This window comes from Labeo rohita, chromosome 5 (genome assembly GCF_022985175.1).
Source record: "Labeo rohita strain BAU-BD-2019 chromosome 5, IGBB_LRoh.1.0, whole genome shotgun sequence".
NCBI lineage: Eukaryota > Metazoa > Chordata > Actinopteri > Cypriniformes > Cyprinidae > Labeo > Labeo rohita.
Window position 1 is genome coordinate 32,653,973 of NC_066873.1, and position 7,310 is coordinate 32,661,282.

Here is a 7,310-nt window from a genome sequence, read left to right on the forward strand (position 1 = left end):
TTAATCATGCTCATTTCCCAAAATGGCTTAATTATTATAGAGAAGAAGAAAGTCAACAGTTATGTTGTTTCTAGACCATTTAGGATGATTACATCCTGAGCAAATGGTGACCCATTGTAGCATGGAAGTGGGTGTGGGATACTGAGAACCATCTCAGACAAAGAGGTGTTAGAACATGATTAACATACAGACCACAGCTGTTATGAAAGGAGCAACTTCATTTACATTAAGGGTAGTAAACTTTAACTGTATAAAAGGTTTGAGCTAAGGATGTTCTGGGTGCATTCTGACTCCTTTGCCACTGCTATGCTGCAATAAACATCTTCATCAAGATCTTCTACGTCCTCCTTACTTTTTCTTACACAGGCAAGAGCATTACTCAACAACTTTAAGAAATTAAGATTACCTCTGAATGCATTGCTAGCCCACCCCCACACTTATGAACAATAATAATGATAAATGCTGACCAATAATTAATTATATTTTTTAGTAAAATGAGCAAAATGTAATTTTTGTCAGGTGCCATAGCTATGCATGACTACACAATAGGTAAATTCAGCCAAGGTGATTACATCTCAATTTTCAGTCAAGTCATGAATTAATGCATTAGTTAATGAAACAATTAAATTTTATTTACTGTCAGCAACAGAAAACATGGATAAATGAGTAAAAGAATAAATAAAAGTAACCATGACAACAAATAATGACACATGGAACAAAGCTTTATTTGTCATGTATTTATATTTACTGCCATCTCAACATAGCTGTGCCAATTCTGCAGCCAACCACCGTACCCAACTTCACCTGTCTTTGCTGGGGTCCCTGTAATAAGAGCATTGTAAGTCACTTTGCATGATGTAACGCCATGCCAGCAGAGGGAGCCCTCACCCACTGACTGACTGTTGTTGCTCCCTCTGCTGCTTCATTGGTAACTTCCTGTTTGGTGGCGAAGTGTTGTTTTGCTCTTGCGGACTCTACCAAGCGTTTTTCCTGTTTCCATTGCCCTGTTTTTGTCTTTTCACGGTTTTGTTTCATGGTCATAGTTTTGCTTTTGTTTCTCGCCATAGTTCTGTCTAGTTTTGCCATCGTTCCTTGCCTTGTTTATTTGTTACTTTTCGGACTGCCCTCACTGGTTATTGGACTGTGCCTGTTTTGTGGATTACGCTATTGTTTTGTCTTCGTCACTCTGTTTGTCGGATATTGACCCTGCCTGTTGACTACGATCTGGTTATTAAAGCTCGCACTTGGATCTTATACGCTTCCTACGAGTCCTCATTACAGAATACTTCGCCTCCCAAAGATCCAGCGGCTTTTGGAAACACAGATCACAATGGATCCTGCATCACGCCTCTTCCGCCTCCGTCAAGATAACCATAATATTGAAGATTATACCATGGACTTTTGCGAGCTGTGCCACTTGGTAACTTTCAATGATGTGGCCCTTAAGGACATTTTTCGTCATGGATTAAATGAACCTGTACGTTCCCAGTTACCAGGGGGGAAAATACACTGGACTCTAGAGCAATACATTGACTTTGCTTTATTGCTGGCGGGTTCGCCTTTTACTGTGGGGGTTGTAAATGAACAACCATGCAATCCCACATTCCCCAACACACCAAAGCATACTCAAGTCATGTCTGGGATTATTCAAGTTGCATCAGAGCACTCTCACGTCACGTCTGCCAAGCCACAGCCTGCTCACGTCACGTCTGCCAAGCCACAGCCTGCTCACGTCACGTCTGCCAAGCCACAGCCTGTTCACGTCACGTCTGCAAAGCCACAGCCTGCACTCGTCAAGTCTACTAAACCAGAGCCTTCTCATGCCAAGTCTGTCAAGCCAAAGCCTGCTCACGCCATGCCTGCCGCTCCAGGGCCTGCTCACGCCATGCCTGCCGCTCTAGGGCCTGCTCATGCCATGCCTGCCGCTCCAGAGTCTGCACCTGTCATGGCCGCCCGTCCGGAGTCTGCACCCAAGATGGCCGCCCGTCCAGAGTCTGCAGCCATGATGGCCGCCCGTCCAGAGTCTGCACCCAAGATGGCCGCCATCCCAGAGCCAGTCCACAAGATGGCCGCCATCCCTGAGCCAGTCCACAAGATGGCCGCCATCCCCAAGCCTGTTCCCAAGATGGCCGCCATCCCCAAGCCTGTTCCCAAGAAGGCCACCATCCCCAAGCCTGTTCACAAGATGGCCGCCATACCCAAGCCTGTTCACAAGATGGCTGCCCCGTCTGAGTCCCCGGCCAAGATGGCTGCCACGCCTGAGCCTCATCAAATCAAAATCATCTCACCCAAATCTCATCTCGCCAAGTCTGCTGCACCCAAAGCAAATCAAGTGATGCCTGATCCTCCGGTGTCAAGTCAAGTCAGGGCTACACTTTCTGTGCCAAGTCAAGATACAGCTGTTCACCATGAGCCAAGCCAAGATACAGCTGTTCTCCATGAGTTAAGCCAAGACACAGCTGTTGTTCTCCATGAGTCAAGCCAAGATACAGCTGTTGTTCTCCATGAATCAAGCCAAGATACAGTTGTTCTCCATGAGTCAAACCAAGACACAGCTGTTGTTCTCCATGAGCCAAGTCAAGATACAGCTGTTCTCCATGAGCCAAGTCAAGATACAGCTGTTCTCCATGAGTCAAGCCAAGACACAGCTGTTGTTCTCCATGAGCCAAGTCAAGATACAGCTGTTCTCCGTGAGCCAAGTCAAGATACAGCTGTTCTCCATGAGTCAAGCCAAGATACAGCTGTGCCCCACGAGTCAAGCCAAGTCACAGCTGTACCCCATGAGTCAAGCCAAGTCACAGCTGTTCCCCACGAGTCAAGCCAAGTTACAGCTGTTGTTCCTAAGTCAAGCCATGTTGTTCCTGAGTCAAGTCACGTTGCAGCTGTGTTTCCCGAGTCAAGTCAAGTTTCCAAGTCAAGTCAAGTTACAGCTGCGTTTCCAGAGTCAAGTCAAGTTTCCAAGTCAAGTCAAGTCAAGAGGTCTCGTCTATCCACGAGTCAGCTCCAGAGGCCTCGACTGTCCATGAGTTCGTGCCTATACCTCCAGAGGTATCAGCGCACACTGTATCCTCCAAAGGAGGTGGCGTCTATTTATGAACTCACTGCCATGTCTGCCCAAGAATCCGCGCCTATACCTCCTGAGGTGTCAGCTCACGCTGTAGAACCTCCTAAGGAGGTGGCGTCCACTTATGAACTCACTGGCACGTCTGCCCAAGAATCTGCGCCCATGCCCCCAGAGGTGTCAGCTTATGCTGTAGATCCTCCCATGGGGGGCGGCGTCCTCCCATGAACTCTCTGCCTGTCATGTCACAGCCACAAAGGCCTATCATGGACTCTCTCCCTGTCATGTCATGGTCAAGAAGGCCAATCACGAACTCTCTGCCTGTCATGTCACAGCCAAGAAGGCCTATTATGAACTCTCTGCCTGTCATGCCACGGCCAAGGAAATCATCCGTGAACACACCGCTCTGCTATGGATGTCACTGGTTCCACTGTGGATATCTCTGCTCCTGTCTGCTCTACCTGCTCTGCCTGCCTTGCCATGGCTTCCTGTTCTGCCTGCTCTGCCTGCCTCGCTATGGCTCCCTGTTATGCCTGCTCTGCCTGCCTCGCCATGGCTTCCTGTTCCGCCTGCTCTACCTGCCTCGCCCAGGTCCTCCAAGTTTCCACTGTCTGCCACAGCTCCACGACCCAGGCCCACCTCCTCTGCACGGACCTGGCCCCCCATCCCACCCCCTGTTTTGCCTCTGTTCCCCCACCCTCCTGGACTGTGGTTTGAGCGCCAGGGGTCGCTCCTGGGGGGGGGGATTCTGTAACGCCATGCCAGCAGAGGGAGCCCTCACCCACTGACTGACTGTTGTTGCTCCTTCTGCTGCTTCATTGGTAACTTCCTGTTTGGTGGCAATATAAGGAGGCCATTTTCAAACAGGAAGCTGCGAAGTATTGTTTTGCTCTTGCGGACTCTACCAAGCGTTTTTCCTGTTTCCATTGCCCTGTTTTTGTCTTTTCACGGTTTTGTTTCATGGTCATAGTTTTGCTTTTGTTTCTCGCCATAGTTCTGTCTAGTTTTGCCATCGTTCCTTGCCTTGTTTATTTGTTACTTTTCGGACTGCCCTCACTGGTTATTGGACTGTGCCTGTTTTGTGGATTACGCTATTGTTTTGTCTTCGTCACTCTGTTTGTCGGATATTGACCCTGCCTGTTGACTACGATCTGGTTATTAAAGCTCGCACTTGGATCTTATACGCTTCCTACGAGTCCTCATTACACATGAAAGCATCTGCCAAATGCATAAATGTAAATGTTATTGTAACATGAAGACGGAGACGAGAGACGAGCGGATCCAAACGCAAACTTTTATTGGAGGGACGAGACAAACACATGGTGAAAACAGGCAGGGTCGAAACAATAGCAAACAGGTATGTTGGGGAGAGGCACAAGAGTAGTCCATGAAGCAGGCGTGGGTCGATCAGTGGCGAACATAGTCCATAGAGTGAAGCAGAGGGGTAATCCGTACAAGGAGCGAGAAGTCCAAGAGGCAGGCGGCGAGGCAGACGAAACGAGATGGCCAGGTGAGAAAGCTAAACTAAGGGAACGCAGGAACTAGGGAATTCAGGAACTAGGAAACTCAGGAATGACTATGTAAAGCTGCTAGCACTAGGAGAGCAAACACGAACACAGTTCTCCACTTACAACTCCACAATACTCGTGAGATACAGGAGGAAAGTCCGGGGCTTAAATATTGCATCTGATTGGCCACAAGTGTGGGCGCAATCAGCCCAATGTGTGATGGGAGACGTAGTCCGGGGTGTAGTGCAACAGTCTGTGAGATGTGACAGAGCGAGAGCGACATCTGGTGGTGAGCGGACCGAAGGTCACCGACCAGATTCATGACAGTTAGTTTTGCTAATTTCTTAAAGTTTATTTCTTTAAGGTACTATTATTATATAAATGCTTACATACATTTCATACTATTTCTATTTGGGGCTTTAAAGGGTTAGTTCATCCAAAAATATAAAGTCCATCATTATTTACTCGGTTCTACACTGTCCGATCCTTGTGTCTGTTTTTGTTTTTTCTGAACACACAAGGTGATTTTGGTTAAGTGTGTTCTGCTAGTTCGTACAACATCGGTCAAAGGAGCCTGAGTTCCAGAAGCTTCATGACATTATTTGATGATACTTTTGAAGCTTCTGAAACTCAGGCTCCATTGACCGATGAAACCAGCAGAACAAACTTGACCAAAATCACATCCTCAGTTTCTTTTAGCCTTTTTCGAGATGCTCTCACTGGCTCTGAGCTCACTGATGATGAAGAGGCAACAGCAACATCTGGTCCTGTCTCTCTGTGAGGGTCTGAAGCAGACTGGTCTGCACTTTCACAATGGACAAGGCATGGGACTGGACATTTTTGTTTATGATTCAGCTTAAACCATTATTTTGTATTATTCTTTTTTATTATTATTATTTTTAAAAATGTATTAATGTGTTTTTCTTTTTTTTTCTTTTTTTGTAAATCACTCATCCATGTTTGGACATTGTTGCGTAAAAATCTTCCTCTAAGCACTCTGGAAAATATAAGGAGGTTTTTCATATTTACTGTTACCTAAAACAACAGTGATTGTTTCTCTGTGTTTAAGTGCCATGTTTATTTTTATATTAAGTGTTATATATAGTCACTTTTTATTACCATCCTCTTTAAAGTAGAGATAAGTTCCTTTTATAAAAGAGCTTGATTGGTGTAAAACAATGTTTTATAGTGTTTGTTTGCTAAATTGCTATAAATAATAATGATGTCCTTTAGCATTGAGTATTTTGAGTGATGATAGCAATTTATTTTAGTTTCGTTTATAGTACTACTGCTGTAGTTTTGTCTTTGTTTACTTAATTAAGCATTAAACTGCTAGAAACTCTTAGCAGCCTGTTTACAGATAAAACTGACCTGCACGTGAAGTCCTGAACAGGGGTGCGTTTCCCAAAAGCATCGTTGGCCAACTATGGTCGCAAGTTCCGTCGTTACCAACGTAGTTCAACGATTTGGTTTTTCCCGAAACCATAGTTCCAACGAACATTCGCAAACAGCGTCACAGACTTACGTGTCTGGAACTACAGCTCTCGACCTGTGGTTAGAAGGATAGTTCCTTGTTAGTAAGACATATGCATATCCATATCTATAATTTCTTAGAGATCTGTTATCGAATTGTGATCCACCAAATGCTGATTAAAACTAAAGTAACGAGGCTGGTTTAAAAATGTAAGAAGTAGAAAGTACAGATATTTGTGTAAAAATGTAAGGAGTAAAAGTAAAAAGTAGTCAGAAATATAAAAAGTGAAGTAAAGTACTGATACCAGAAAAATCTACTTAAGTACAGTAACAAAGTATTTACTTCCCATCTCTGCTGATTTCAGCTTTAACTATTTGAGGATCTGCAGCGCATGCGTAAAAATGTAATATTGCAAACTCCCTGAAAATTTGTCATTTTAATTATGCTCAAAGTTTTTATCTTATTGAATTTTGATTGAGTTTTTAATTTTATATTTTCATTATAATGCTAAGAAAACAACCATTAAAGTGTGTGTGTGTATCTGTGTGTGTGTGTGTGCAGGGGAGAGAGAAAGTTATTCCGTGGTATTTTTACTCTCATTTATTGATTCCTTTTTTACTTTTGTAGTGTAATTATATTCTGTATTTTACACATTTAAACTGCATTGGCTATACTGTAACACAAATGTGAAACAAATAAAGCCACTTGAGCTTGAGGGAGTGATAAATATATGATTTGATCTCCTAAAAATGTTTATTCTTTACTTATAAAGAATAATTTTACTTACTTATTTTTGATATTATCCTTAAACCAATATCTCTTTCTCACATTCATGTAGGCCGACCCAAAACCATTTGTTGGCGTGCAACCCTATACTAGCCACACCTGTGGGTACCAGATACTCCCGGATGTCAAACTTTAAAAACAAACCTGAAAAGTTTGATTTCAAACCTTGACAAATCCCATTTAAACAAATCTCCTATTTCACTGCCTGAGGTCACAGGTCAATCTCAGTAATCCACTCATATTACAAACAGTTGTCATATCACATCTTGAGATCATTAAAAGATCATTAAAAGGTCAAGGGTTAATCCCATGGGGAGTGGGGATGGGGTCAAAGGTCCATCCATCAAACTTTCCTACATAAAGTGCACTTCTAATTATTAGTCAGGTGTGTGCCAGAGTTCAAATAAGTGACTTGTTATGTTAAACCTGGTTTTTAGTTTCATGTGTAACTGGTTTTCTTCTTTGTTTCTTCAAGTCTTTT